Raw genomic sequence first — 15,295 nt, 5'->3', positions numbered from 1 at the left:
TCCCTGGCTTCAAAAGGAGAATCTGTCGTTCCCTGCTTTGATTCTCGCGCGAGTATGTTGTGCTGGCAAAAGGCCAGTTTAATCTCGCAAGAACAGCAACAACTTACAAGGGCCTTTAGCGTCTGCGTTTCAGAGAGGACTTGGAATATTATATCCTTGTTATATTTTCTAAGAAGCCTAGAATATTTCGTAATCAAGCTTGTTAATAATTGCTTGATAAACGTTTTTCAGTTTAACCAGATATTTAACTACGTCATATAAAATATTCTAGAGATTTTTAATTTTTTTAAGGTCTCCTGTTCGTAATATGCAGGAAAAAGGAAATCCCGCCCTGCTGACAGTCTTCGCTTTGATATTAAAATGATGAAAACGCTAATGAAAGGTTTGTAATTAGGCCTTCAAGGTGATAAACATAAAACATTGCGTTCGTCACGTCCTGTGAACATTCATCGCCTTCAAGGGAGACGGTGCGTCATCACGGCTTAGATAATGCTACAGTATAATGAAGGTGTCTCAACTGTAAACAAATTAAGTGTCCTGGTTCCATCCCATTACCTATGTCCCCTAAATTCCGACAAGGGTTTGTTTCCTTAGAAAAGGATCCATTTAACATTGGTAACGTCAAATTCTCTCTCTCTCTCCCTCTCTCTCTTACGTGTCAAGGTAATGAATTTACGATGTCATCAAATCGGTCAAGTAGTGTTTTCTTGCACGTATGGTGGCTGCTTTTGCAGCAGAAGCAGTATTTCACCTGGTGGGATATCGTGCTCTCTAAATGAAAATTTCCAGTGATTGCAATACAGGACAAATCTACGTCTAAAATTACAGTATTATAATTTTTTTAGTTGTATTAACAGCCACCACGCCTGTTGTAACCCCACTATTTCAGTGATAAATTCTAAAATCACGGTTGTTTCAGCCTTGTTTTCAAAACACTAATTATTATTATGCTAAAAACAATTTTCTTTAACATTTTTTCCAAGGAACTTTTCATTGACATTCAAAAATAGTAAACAGACAATAAATAACTCAAGTGAAATCTGTCACAGTAGATTTCGAGTGTAAGAAATAAGAATGAAAAAGCTTAAGGTGCTGCAGACATCGTCAAGTTGTCTTGCCTTTCGGCCAAGGCAAGGCGCTATCCACGCCTTTCATACTGCTTTTACGTTACGGAATGGAATGGCATATGACATTTAGGCCAAAGACTAAGCTCTGGGACCCATGAGGTCATTCAGCGCTGAGAAGGAAATTGCGAGTAAAAAGGTTTTAAAGGTGTAACAGGAGGAAAATCTCGCAGTTCCACCATGAAACAATAGTTACAGGGGGGTATCAAGTAAGTTGGAGGAAAGTGAATATGAACGGAGGTACAGTAAAAAGGAACGGAAGGGGTTGTAGCTAGGGGCCAACGGGACGCTGCAAAGAACCTCAGGTAATGCCTATACAGCGGGGTTTTTATGCTACGTTCACCAATTTGTTTACCAGAACAATAATTACCATGTACAGAATAAGGTGTTATCATTTTTTCTCTCTCTCTTTCATGGCCATGTTACGCTTGCACAGAAATGCAACATACTTATTGTTTTTGACAAGAATATCTCCAAATGAGATTAACATTGTAAATGAATCCCATTGCTCGTATATTTCTACGAAGTGCTTAACCAAAACTGCATTGGCTGTGCAGTTTCACCAGAAATCTCTAATGCACGAGAGTAGAAACTATTCTGGGGACTATCGCAATTATGTACAGAGCATTTATTCCTATTAGGCTTATTACTGCTAATATACTCATTACTAAATATATGAGCAACATTACTTGACTTATTGATCGGTCTCGGAAGCGCTTCATTCACATGCAACAGCTGCTGTCTCGATCCTCCTACTCCAGTATTCTTGATGGCGACTTCTCTACCTCTTTCTTTCTTCTGGGTAACACAAACTCTGAAACGTTTGTTTGTTTGTTTCCACACTGGAGCACACGATCAAGTGTTAATTTAGCCGCGTATTCCCCCTCCCATTCACGCTTCCATCCCCTTCCCCTCACTCTCCCCTCCCCTCGTCCTTCCTCCCCCCTTTTATCCCCTCACCCTCCTACTCCCCCTCCCCCGTAAACGGAGCTGGTGCTGCCCGTAGACTTTGTAACTAATGTGGTATGCGTATACGTAAATTACGGAACTGTTCACGAACTTCGCCTTTCTGTGCTGTTTGTTGCCAAGAGTTTTAAATCGATCTTTTAATCATTTCCTTGTGATTTCTCGTACTTAATCAATACAGCTTAGAAGAAACATCCGAGCACGTTTATTAATATTATTACTAATGCTGCTACTTCTATTTTTATTATTATTAATGACTATACGCACACTATATATGATACATGTATGCATATATATGTGTATGTGCGTGTATATAGTAAAAATTATATATATATATATATATATATATATATATATATATATATATATATATACATACACACACACACATATATAGTCTCAGTAATTAGGCAGCTACTTGGAAATCTTAGCTTGATAATGAATAATATTGCCAAGGCCAGGTAGAACATTTTATTTTGCCAGCTTTCGAGGAATATACCTTCACGAACAGGATCAAAATATCGACAAAGTACAAAAATAGTTGAAAATACATTTCATGGAAATAAACTGTCTTACTAAAGCTCAACAAAGTGGGTAAAACAAATAAAAAGATACAAGACTGAGAATACAAACAGTACCTACGATTAAAAAAGCTAATAAAAAAATAAAAAGAACAGACAATACAATTTAAAAATACAAACATAAAAGGAAAAGAGCATGCAAACTACAACCATCAAATACAAAGTAAAATGGCTGTTGACCTGTTGCCTACCTCCTAAAAACAAACCATATCACTGGTAATTGTATACGGGACAAGTTGGCGTTCAGCTCCGGTTTTACCTGCTTATAAACAACTCGGAAATTAAGAGATCCGCTCTCTTTGATCGACTAATTGATTTTGGAACTTAGGTCTTGAAGACCAAGCTCCGTAACCCATCAGGATTATTCAGCGCCGTAATGAAGGTGAAATACTGTATATAAATTAAAGATATAATTGATAATGAATAGGTGAGTGATGACATACTAGTAAAATTCAGTGTTAAAATATGAACGTAAAAAATGCAGAATGATATTACAGAACCAACAAAAAATAAGTATGTATTAAACTTTTATATTCAAAATATGTACTTAGTATAAGAATAAATATGACTAAAATCTTTATTAAATATATACTGAAATCATATCTCATTAAAATAACCAGACTCCTTCAGGTAACTCATAAGGTTATCTACCTCAACGTCATCATTTAAAATTTGTAAAATAGTCTTCCCAGTTAGTAAGTACTTTGCCCTAATGCGATTAAATTTAGGACAGTGCACCAACATGTGCTCAACGGACAGCTGACCACCACAGTCAGTGAAGCGGGTATGGCCAATCCTAAACCGTGTTAGGATAATCTCAAATCTTCTGTTACGATTAAAACCCAAACTCCAAAAATCGATACTTTTTCCAATGTCTCTGTACTTCCTATTTGTGGATAAAATTGGGGAAGCCCATCTCTGCTGCCATTGTGTACGAATATATCGTCTGGTAACTGGACGCATATCCAAATGTGGCACCTTATTAGTTAAGAAATCACATCTTGCAGCATCCTTTGCTTTACTATCAGCCAGTTCGTTCCCTTCTAGACCAGTGTGCCCAGGAATCCAACAAAACTTTACTGATTTGTGGTAAACAGAGATAAAAAAAAGCCATTCCTGAGCCATTTGAATTAAGGGATGGGTAGGGTTAAACTTCTTTAGGGCTTCTAAAACACTCCTTGAGTCCCTATATATTACTGTGGAATTAAATTTCTTATCAGATACAGGATTTAAAGCATCAACTATGTCTGTTGCATCAGCAGTGAATATGGATGAGGAGTCTGATACCTTTTTTATATATGATTCCCCCTCACACACCACTGCACATCCTACTCCATCTTCCGACTTTGATCCGTCAGTATAGATTTTCCTGTCATTCATATGCTTCTCGTCATGCTCCAAAAACTTGATTCTGACTTCTCCTGCCGGACGATCTTTCTTCTTTGTCTCTTTAATGGGGATGTGAGCATTAAAATCACCAAGGAGGACGAAAGGAGTAGGAATCTGATTGATCAGTAAATGAATATTATTATAAGTGAAATCTAAATCAAGAGGAAGTTAGATGGAGCAAACTGTAATTTGCTTGTCTAAAATAAAAGTTACTGCTACAGCTTGGAGATGAGTATTAACTGATAGCAAGGAGTGTTGCAACGACTTATGCGCAATAGTTGCTGCACCTCCCTTAGCTCTAACTCCGATTGGTGGTGGAGAATTATATATGCTGTAATTTAACCCAGGATTATATTGTGTGCTTCCAAGCTTAGTTTCCTGGAGACACACAACACCTGGGCTATGGTCATGGAGCAGTTCCTTCAGCTCTTCACTTCGAGCCCTAAGACCTCTACAGTTCCATTGTAATATTGACGTGAAAGCTATATTTTGGGCTTGGTGGAAGGCCCTTTGAATGGAGCCTTCTCATTTGCTCTCTTTTGTTTATGAGTATTATCAAGAGGTGATTTGGAAAGGACTGGTCTTGACAGGTTTGGTTTATTATCTCTTGATTTACTGGTGCCATTTTGTTTCCCTTTCTTGTCAGTTTGTTTAAATTCAGGCTGGGGTTCTTGCATCGAGCTTAGTACTTTGTACATATTACTAAGTGATTCATGTTAACTGGGGGAGAGGATGAGGGGGAACGTCTCCTCTTTTGGTGCTTTTGCTCCTCAGTCTTCATTAAATCCGGCAAAGACTCTGCCTGAGACAATTCCAAGGTCGCTGGGTTAAGTGCCTTCTTACCCTCCTTGGAGGCTTGTGCTCTAGCCTCAACAGGTGGAGCACCTGACCCAGATGGCTGGGCCACTACCACAGGGGTTGATGCACCTACTACATTAGAGGGTGCTGCCACTGCACCCCTAGTGATAGATAGGGATAGTGGCTTAAGAACTTGAGCATAGCTCCTAGGTTGTTGTCCCAATTGTCTTTTTGCAAAACTGATACTTATGTGCTCTGCATTGGCTTTATTTAGTGCAGACAGTTCAAATTTGTAAATTTAACAATTTTTGTTATTGGATTTATGTTCCAGTTGACAATTAACAGATTTTGAGCAGTTTATACAAATTTTAGCATTTTTGCAGTTTTTTGATGGGTGGCCAAACTTAAAGCAATGATAGCACTGCATTGGTCTTGCTGGAAAGGGCGTACTCATACCCTTTCATTTTCAAATATACGAGAAGGTGCTTCAGAGTCTACAAAGGTTAAAATGATCATGTTGGCAATAGCTGCCTTTTTCACTCTCCAAGCTGAAGTGGGACTCATTTCTGTCATAAAGGTCTTTATCAAATAGTACTCCTCTCCCATAACTAAAGCTTAAGTGGGGCTTGATCTTCGTAATCATTTCATCATTTTTTATGTCCAACAAGGTCAGCATATATGCTGGGGTTGTGGATTTGGCATGAATAAGAATGGTGTTCTTCCCAAAACGAGAAATATCACCGCTCTTTATTCCTCCCACCTATTTCTGAAGAAACCTGCAAAATTTATAGCAGTTATAATTTTCCTCCTTGGTTGAAGCTACCAACCACATAGGAGGTTTAGGAGGACTTACTTCTGCATTCTGGTTTCTCTCTGGTTTATCCTGAGCCCATTTAAACGGCACATAAACGTCCATGTCTTTGGGAACTTTGTCTGTTAAGGCTATACTGTAGCTTGACCTATTTGTATGGCACTCTTACTAGCCTTTAGAGCTTCATCATGGCTACTAAGGTAACCCACGCTTCCCATTTAGATTCAATATCAATAAAGTTCATCCTGATTTCTACAACAGTTCCAAATGATTTCAGAGCTGTCGAGATCATTTCATAATCACAACAGACTGGTAAGTCTTCAATATGGAGCGTTCTCAGATTTTTCACACAACCTGGCTGTGTTGAGGATTTAATTTTGGATGAAGACTTCTTAGAGAAGTCTGTGTCCTTGCTTGAGGTCGTCATCAATGAAGCATAGCTAGAGGGTCCAGAGGAGGGGAAGTCAGGAGGGGGATCACGATATTTGTTATTACTGCTTTTTGCCAATTTATTTTTGGAGAAGTCATCAACATTTGGAGAAATTTCAATCTCCAAGGTGGGTGCAGAGGTCGTCATCTGTGCCAGAAAAGCACCATCAGAGGGTCCAGGGGTACTCAAATCCTTATAAATGCTAGACATAAAGATTTGAGAGGGGTAAAAAAATAATAATAATAAACCTAAAAACCTTAAAAAGATATCATCAGCCTTTCATGGGGATTATTCTTCCACCAATGGCACAAGTGAGAACTGACTCCCAAATCTCTGTGTCCCTACCCCACAAGGGATGGCACAACACGATCATAGTGGCCCAAGTGTAAGCCAAACCTGCTTGCTAGAACCGAAGGTATTATGAGAATACTATCATCCCCACTCTAATCACGTTATGGGCAAACTGGATAGAATACCGAGAGTCCTATCCCCAGAACAGGAACCCCCTGGAGTCTGTGGTCCAACCCTAAAGAATAGTTCCGCTTGATATCTCTCAGGTCCGAACATTACCGGGCAGCTGATGGTCCTACCACAGTTCCCACTATTTAGCTTCGGATATAAACCCAATCCCAGTTATGATATCTTTTCCTATTTATCAGGTGCAATAAATTTTAGCAAAAGCGGAAAATTCCACAAAAATTAATTCAAAGAAAATATAATGGTCTATGGGACTCTTGGACTCAAACTCGGGAACAGATTCCTAGGGTTTAAGAGCCCTTACCACATCAAGTTGGTCCTAAATCGAGGGGGGTCCGTTCTCTTTGAGTACAAAGCTTGCAAAATGAAGTGGTCTATCAGGCCTTGGCAACATTATTCACTGTCGAGCAATATATATATATATATATATATATATATATATATATATATATATATATATATATATATATATATATATATATATATATATATATATATATATATATATATATATATATATATATATATATATATATATATATATATATATATATATATATATATATATATATATATATATATATATATATATACACACACACATATATATATATACACACATATGTATATGTGTGTGTGTGTGAGAGAGTGAGTTTGTGCACACGTGTGTATGAGCAGTCCTTAAGATCCTTAGGCTACTATCCAATTCCACTAATTACCTGGAAAATCAGTATGTTCTTTGTCACTCGATGTTTACCTAGTTTGTGGGCGGATATTGGCGATCCTTGAAGGCCGAAGTGTGTTGTAAGGCGCAAATTGACCTTTGCGACCTTAAATCAAGACAATATTGGGTTAACCTCGTGACGTCGATTGTTTACTCTGAGTCTAATTCATGATTACGCCCCGCGAGTTATTCCCATAAATTAACGGACAGTGAGCAAGCACTCGGTGTTGACGCAAGGCTGACTTGACACAACAACAATATATGTTAGATTTCAACGTTGTTGTGGTTTGATCAGTGCATTGACAGCAGGACTTGCTTTACTGAGCTGCAGAGAGGTATGTGGCAACCTTCTTGATGGGAAATGTCTGAACTTTGTTTGGGAATTTTCTTTAGAACAGTTTTAAGCACCTTGAAGGCATCTTGATTATCGACGTACTGTACAACCAGCGTTCCCCTCGCCCCTTAGCGCAGATTCAAGGCAAGAGAAACCTTTATTTAAAACTTCGCACTGCTATCCTTATAGCAGCTCAAATTTTCTGCATAATATACTCAGTTAACTTTGGAAGCAACGCGATTCTTCAAACTTCTGTAAACATTCTTGAATCTGCAAAGAAGAAAGAAATGGAGGCTGAAGGAAGACGACTTACCTTACACAGCGACAGAATGCGAATTTCTCGAGAGAGATATATTAGAATAATCCTCTTTAAAGGAAGCCTGTCATACACAAAAAAAACAGGATGCCACTTAGTCATACAAAGGTGCTCTGCTTACGTCATAATAATGAATGACGAACCCGTAGAAATTTTGAAAGGCGAGCTTTGTTCTCTTATTGTCCATGGAGGTAATGAAATGACTGCGATATACTGTGTGTATGATGTCAGCTCTCCGTTCCCAAATCCGCACTATACATTTCAGTCTTCATCAAGATCACTACTTCGTATCAAAGAAATGAATAACAAAGCTGAAGTTTGTTCTAAGAAAGAGATTAGTTTAATTAAGGGTCATTATAATCCTTGATAAAGGAAATGGTATCATGTATGATGAAGCTTTACTGTTCGTAAAAGCGAGTTAGTACGAATGGCCTAATACAAGCCTCTTCACAATGCAACCAAATAGGACGGCCCAAATACTACCACGTAGAACATTTTAATGCAGCTGCTGCCTGGCATGTTATTAGTATTATTGTTTTTTTTTTTAATGGAAGCACCTTACCCTGTTAAAGTGTCTGAGAAATGTACGCGCAGCTATTGATAATCTTGTTAAACGCTGTAATCGACGTATATTACTTTGATTTATTGTTATATTTTTGCTATTTAATGGCTCATATTTTTATTGCGACCAACAGTTAGAATATTTATCACAGAACTGTATTTCATTTGCCTTATTATGCCACATCATGAGAGTGACTCTAGTGTTTCCAAATTCCACCATCTGGCACATCATTGAAAGCCTATTCAGCAGCCTGGCTATCTTTTGAGAAATTAATCCGTTTGCACTTAATGCACGTGTCCTCCTTAAAACAAGCTCAACTCCGGAATTAAACCTTCCGCATTCATCACAAGATTCATCGCAATGGATATGTATGTTGCATATAATCGGGAAAACTTGCTACCGTGTTCATATGTTTGACCGAATGAGAGACCCGACGGTGAAATATCTCAATAATACAATAGTTTTATTACATGCCCTACACGTTTATACTGTTCGAATCTCTTATTTGTATAAGGCATTCTAACGTCGGTCTATTGTTGGAGATTTCTTTTGCTGCCAAAAGGCCCAATCTGAAGGGAAACCATTTTTTCCGAACCCCAGCGTCGTTGTTTCAGAAATCTGGGAGCGACTCCACCATGAAATATTGTAACAGTCAGAAATGCACAATGGATGCAAGACACATGTACGACAGGAGTGCAACTGCCATAGTCCTGTCACAGAGTTGACCCGTATAGTCGGAAGAGTCGTCGGATGTCGCTCGTGGCCGTCGGGAGTCGTAGGTTGCCTCAGGGCCTTCTCTCGAGTTGTCTTCCACGGTTCCACCCATCACAAGGCATCTTGTGATTTATTACGATCCATCACAGGTTTTCTTGCAGAAAAAAAGTTATTCTTCCGGCAATCTATGACGGTGACAGGCAACCTGGTGACTATTGCAGAACTACCGAACGATACTCAACAGTCCAGCAACAACAGATGACAAATTATATGATTAATACGATCACCCATGATTCACGGAGACTTGTCGCATGATACAGCAAATTTTCCGGGCAACTAACGACTCATTTTCAAGTTGTTTTATCTCAACTAAAACACGGGTAACAAGGAATGTTGCCTGGCAACAAATTAAGATTTTAACTCATCTTTCGATGCCACTTTCTACCTTTGTTTTTAAACATCGTCTAATAACTATCAGGTACGTAATAACTTGTTTGGTTCTGTATAGATATCAAAAGATATCAAATATTACTATTGCATGTATATTTACTTTATTATTATCTTACAGGAGAATTATGTTTACTTTATCATTTATCATGCATCAATGATTTAACCATTACTATATACTTATTGTAAGACCGCTAGCCTGATTACTCATCGTGGCAGCATCACTATTATTCTTCCCCGCCAAGTGCGACGCACAAGCAGTTCCAGTTAAGAGGCCGCTGAAGTGACAAGCGTTATTAGACTTCCTTCCGCTTCCACGTTATTGTCTGTCGTTAATATATGGCAGCATAAAGAATCTACTATTTTAGTTCATCACCCTTCGTTCCATTGCCTACATGGACGTATGTGGCTGGGTTACATGCCCCAGGTACAGGTTCAACAGGGATACAGTGGGTTTTTTAACGGGGCCTGACCATCTGTCCGTCTTTACCATGGGTTAGATCAGGGGTTTTCAACCTGGGGTACGCGTACCCCACGGGGTACGCTCTCCCTACGGGTCGTTAGCCACAGGTAAATAATCATAAACAATTTTCTTTATTTTTATGGAGTTCTTTGTGTTTACAATATTGTTGGTTATGTCAGGAGAGTTGTGTACTTACTTCCCTTCAGTACAGTACTTGCAAATATACACAATGGAATATTTTTCTGCGTTTGTTTTGTTTTCCACTTTATGCAAAGTGATGGGGGTACATTATTGACATTAAAAATACCCAAAATGGTACGTGGGGAGAAAAAGGTTGAAAACCCCTGTGTTAGATCTTTGGTCCTTCTAGTAGTGAAGTGAGGAGGCTACCAATCACATCACAAGGCCCATAAATACATATTACACACACACACACACACATACGCATATATATATATATATATATATATATATATATATATATATATATATATATATATATATATATATATATATATATATATATATATATATATATATATATATATATATATATATATATATATATATATATATATTTACAGTCTGTATGTGTGAGAGAGAGAGAGAGAGAGAGAGAGAGAGAGAGAGAGAGAGAGAGAGAGAGAGAGAGAGAGAGAGGAATGTATGAAAGGATCACTGAACAAACTCTCCTCTATCGAAGTGACATGGGGATGTTGGATGCGAATTTAAGAAAAAAAACGTTGAAAGGGTCTAGATGAAGTGCGTAGAATATGTGGCAAAAGAAGAAATAAAAGGGTGAGAAATGTAAAGATATAGGAGGGGAGAAAGGTGTTTAAAAGGTTGGATAGATGGCTTGAAAAAGAAATTGGAAAGAAAAGGGCTTAATATCCAGAAAGCGTGATCGCTCCTATAAGCTACAAGTTAACAGCACTGTGGGCAGAAAGGGTTCGATGCATTTTGATGCGTCTTATGTGTTCGCTTATGAGGTTGCTAATGCTGTGGAGGTTTTCTCTACCGGGGTTTCATTCACGATCAAGAAGTCAAGAGTATGAATTAGAAAATGACAATTACGCGTATGTCGTTTTTTCTCTTTGAATATTCAACGGATTTGGCTCCTGGCGTCCTTTCAGCGTTAGCCGCATCTGTCAGGGTCTTTGCCTTGGTAGAGCTTGTGATGGAACTGGCCGCTGACCTTATGTCTGGATCTCATGTCCCGTCAATTTAAACTAACTTACCCATGACTCCAAAGTTCAGTAAACTCTCTTCCTCACGAAACAGTATCTACATCAGAATGCATAATAATCAAGCAGAGGATAACTGAGTGCTAAAGCCTTACATTTCACTTGCAATGAATAATTACGACACACCTTTATTTTAATCTTTTCTCAAACCAAGACTATACACTATGCGCTTCAGCTCAAAGTTAGGCCTAAAAAGAGATGCACGGTAGCCATAAGCGGTATCGCTAATCGAAAGAGGGAAAGAAAAGAAGTACAGGAGCCTGTAGCTCCGTAGGAAAGTGTCGAAATCAAGCGAAAAATATTCCTAACAGGCATACGTCAGAACCAACAGTTTTACCAAAACGGAGTATAATAGAGAGGAAACGGAACGTGCTCAGGAGAAAACTTTTATAAAACCGAGTATCTGGAGCTATGCGCCATTCTCCCCAACCGCCCCCATTAAAAAAATGTACAATTTATAACTCATCTGTTCATGTGTAGAGAACATGTAGCTTAAAAAAGAAAGAAATGCTTACCTTTTCTATGCCCAATCTAACTTCTATTCTCTCAGGGTATACGTTACTTTTTTTTTCTTTTACGGTCTCTGTTTTCGTCAATACAAAGAATAATACGTCCACGGTCTGGATATCTGGACCGTGAATACGTCTCTCTGGGTATATTGTAATACCGAGTAGTTAGAGAGAGAGAGAGAGAGAGAGAGAGAGAGAGAGAGAGAGAGAGAGAGAGAGAGAGAGAGAGAGAGAGAGAGAGTTTGGCACCAAAAAGCGCAGAAACTTGGAAATTCATTTATGGCAGGATACAGTGACATCCTGTTTGTTGACGAATGTGCGAGTCGTCAGTTACCAGTAAGTAGAGCAGTTGTATAGATTCCTCGGGGGTCGTGTGAAGTCAGGCTGTCTTTGTGGTTCAGACCAGTGAGTGCTTCTCGTTATTTTCTTTTATTCGAAACATTAATGCCAAGCTTGCATCTTTTTTTTTCATTGTTTACGTTGATAAAAATACCAGTAGTTTAGTTTGCACGGGAATCCTTCATTCAGAGAAATGGACTGTTTGCATTTCGTAAATTGTAGCCCGAAATCATTTTCTTTATAACTTGAGTGTGTTATTAAGTGATAAAACTACAGAAAATAGAGAAAATGTTCCCTGGCACAACGCAGATTGATGAACCAAATCAATCAATTCATCTGAAGGACTGAGTTCAGTGGTTTGTGACATTTTAAGTAAGACGGTGTTTAGTTATGCTTCTTACACTGCATTTTAATAAATATGACTAAGATCTATTCGTGTGAACTGATGTAACGATCTGAAAGGGTAGTGGAAATGCTGTAAATGTCTCACTGAAAGATCATTCTGACGTCCCATGGCCTTCATGAAAGGTGTCTGCGTTTTGCAAACAGAAAATAATTTTATATCTACTCTCGAACAACTCAAGACTTAAAATGATGTCTTCATTTATTTTTTACTCTAGTTCTAAAGGCACTTGGACCTTTATGATTTGTGACAAAAAATATCCACGCATTCTTAAAGGCTGCTCGTATTATCAAAATAAGAAGGTTGAGAAATGGCGGTAACGAAGGCGGTTTCTAACTGAAATCAGTCCCGTTTCCGTAGCATTTTCTCACACTGAGGGTCGCGCCTTGTGATCAGCTGTTCTGACGACGACGAAATTGGATAAAGGATGCCACTCTTACTATTACAGATACATTGAAAATAAAAAAATATTACCTGCAGTTAAAACCTGACTGGTTTGGCTGGATGGGGACTGTTATTTGGTATATTTGTTATTTTTATGTACAGTATTTACAATACTCGAACCCTTGAAAATCTGTGAAAATACTTGTGGACGATACACAATTATGCATTAACCATAATAACATATATTATATATATATATATATATATATATATATATATATATATATAATATATATATATTATATAAATATACATAAATAAATAAATATATATATATATATATATATATATATATATATATATATATATATATATATATATATATATATATATAATATATTGATAGACAGATATAGGTAGATAATACAAAAGTGTACGGCGTGTGATTGTGCGATCGCGTGTGCAGGTATTAAAGGATTGCTATACTCAGTCCTTATGGAAGCCTTTTCTTCAACTGGCGCAATTGAGATGCTGCCTAGGTCGGAAATTTTGTTACGTTCTGATTCAATCTAAGACAATGTCTCTTTCTCTATCCTTCATCATAAACGTATTTTCCTTTGGTTTCGAAACCGCAATCAAAGTAGGCTGCGGGATTCAAATCTATTTCCGTTTGTAATTCATGATAGTGAGATTGATACTAGGGTTGCACCGATTAATCGGCAGGTAATCGGTAATCGGCCATTTGCCGATTAATCGGTTTTAATAATCGGCCATTCTCGATTTTTAATTTTTTTATGGGTATGAATGCTGGAACTAGAAAATCACGGTTGACAGAAATGTTCACAAAATTTACTGTATTCTTCATGTAAAAATCCATGAAATATTTCGTAAGAGGCACAAAGTAAGCCCACCAGTGTCAAGGTATTTGAGCTTATTGCCAGGGCTCTAACGCGTTGATCTACGCAACCGGAAATTTGGGATTGCCCCGAGGGCATAACTCCCCATAGGAAAACGGATGCCAGCGTTCAAGAGAAACCCTTTACCATCCTGAAGGTGAGAAGACATGTTATTCAAATCATCTCAAATGGAATGGAATCGTAAGGCGATTCCGATTACATGTTTATTTAAAGATATTCAAAATTTTTCCATTTGTAAGAATTACCATTCACTTAACTTACTTAATCAATAAATAAAATTTATAAATCATATTTGGGGAGAAATTGTAGCATGATTTCTGAAACATGAAATCAGTCTGCGAATAGATATTTTGTAGCTTAGTATATCAGAATAACATGAAACTATGTATCACCAATACAACTGGAACACGGAATCTACCCGAGTAGCTGTTCGTGTCAACTCACAGCCTCTCATGGCCAACACAGGTTATCAAACTTAAATACTCTGGTTACTGTGAACCGCTGATGAACTGATCGCCGGCGTAATCGGTAGCGGTCGATAGGGCAAGGCCGATTAATCGGTAATCGGCCGATAAAGCAAGACCGATTAATCGGCATCTGTCGATAAGAAAAGGCCCATTAATCGGCATCATCCAATAAGGTAAGGGAGATTAATAGGTAACCGGCCTATTTGCTTATCGGTTCATCCCTAACTGATAGTATATTTCATCTTCACTTGTGTGTTGATTTGTAAATTAATATGCAATGCAATGTTTTAAATAGTTGTAAACGTTGTTCATTCTGGCAAAATGTTCAACTTAAATGCTATCGGAATGATGTCATCCCTTGAAAGGGCGGCTCTGCTGCTCAAATGGACAACCATGGAATATGAACATAATATGTTCTCGACTTCCTTTATTGGTCTTTAAAGCCTATGCTCTAGATTTTAAGAGCGCCCTCTTAATTCAAAACGCTTTTGATTACTTTGTTTTGCATCCATGGTAGAGTGAAAATCAGTGTTGATAATCAAGAGCAGTGCAATGATGCAAGGATCAGTAAGCAGAAGTGTGTACCTAGGCTGTCTTCAGCAGCAAGGCATGCTGGCAACGCTTTAGCAAAGTCAATCCAGTCACTTGAGTTAGTTAGAATATTTGCAAAGATGTGGTAAAAATGAATTTATGGCTTTTCAAAGTCGAGAACTTTGTTGCAAAATATGTATGGAAACCTGTTAGGCCGTGTACTTACTAACAACTTGTATTGCGTCAGTTCTGGTTCATTATATTACTGCTATTCCCACTACACATACCAGTTCTGCTGCCCTTAGCCTTCATTATTATTATTACTTAATCCTGTCATTACCAAATTAAAAACACTTATCAAGGAT

At 37.9% G+C, this 15,295-nt stretch overlaps 2 protein-coding genes across 14 annotated transcripts in view; one reads left to right on the top strand and one right to left on the bottom strand.

Moving 5' to 3' along the window:
• Positions 1-15,295, bottom strand: part of LOC136854357 (protein trapped in endoderm-1-like) — a 229,365-nt gene that overhangs the window by 120,528 nt on the left and 93,542 nt on the right. The window contains exon 1 of one of the 7 annotated variants that reach the window (XM_067130708.1): positions 2,863-2,930. The exons of the other annotated variants lie outside the window; for them this stretch is intronic. The gene's annotated coding sequence lies outside the window, so the exon portion shown is untranslated. Of the gene's footprint in view, positions 1-2,862; positions 2,931-15,295 lie in introns of those variants that run through there. 7 annotated transcript variants of the gene reach the window in all.
• Positions 1-15,295, top strand: part of LOC136854304 (protein trapped in endoderm-1-like) — a 110,911-nt gene that overhangs the window by 60,582 nt on the left and 35,034 nt on the right. Inside the window, exon 1 of one of the 7 annotated variants that reach the window (XM_067130636.1) lies at positions 12,208-12,294. The exons of 5 other annotated variants lie outside the window; for them this stretch is intronic. The gene's annotated coding sequence lies outside the window, so the exon portion shown is untranslated. Of the gene's footprint in view, positions 1-12,207; positions 12,295-15,295 lie in introns of those variants that run through there. One more of the 7 variants, XM_067130613.1, reaches the window with a different exon arrangement.

Source organism: Macrobrachium rosenbergii, chromosome 3 (assembly GCF_040412425.1).
Source record: "Macrobrachium rosenbergii isolate ZJJX-2024 chromosome 3, ASM4041242v1, whole genome shotgun sequence".
NCBI classification, from domain to species: Eukaryota; Metazoa; Arthropoda; class Malacostraca; order Decapoda; family Palaemonidae; genus Macrobrachium; species Macrobrachium rosenbergii.
The sequence above is the reverse complement of the archived record's forward strand: the minus strand, read 5'-3'. Positions and strand labels throughout refer to the sequence as shown.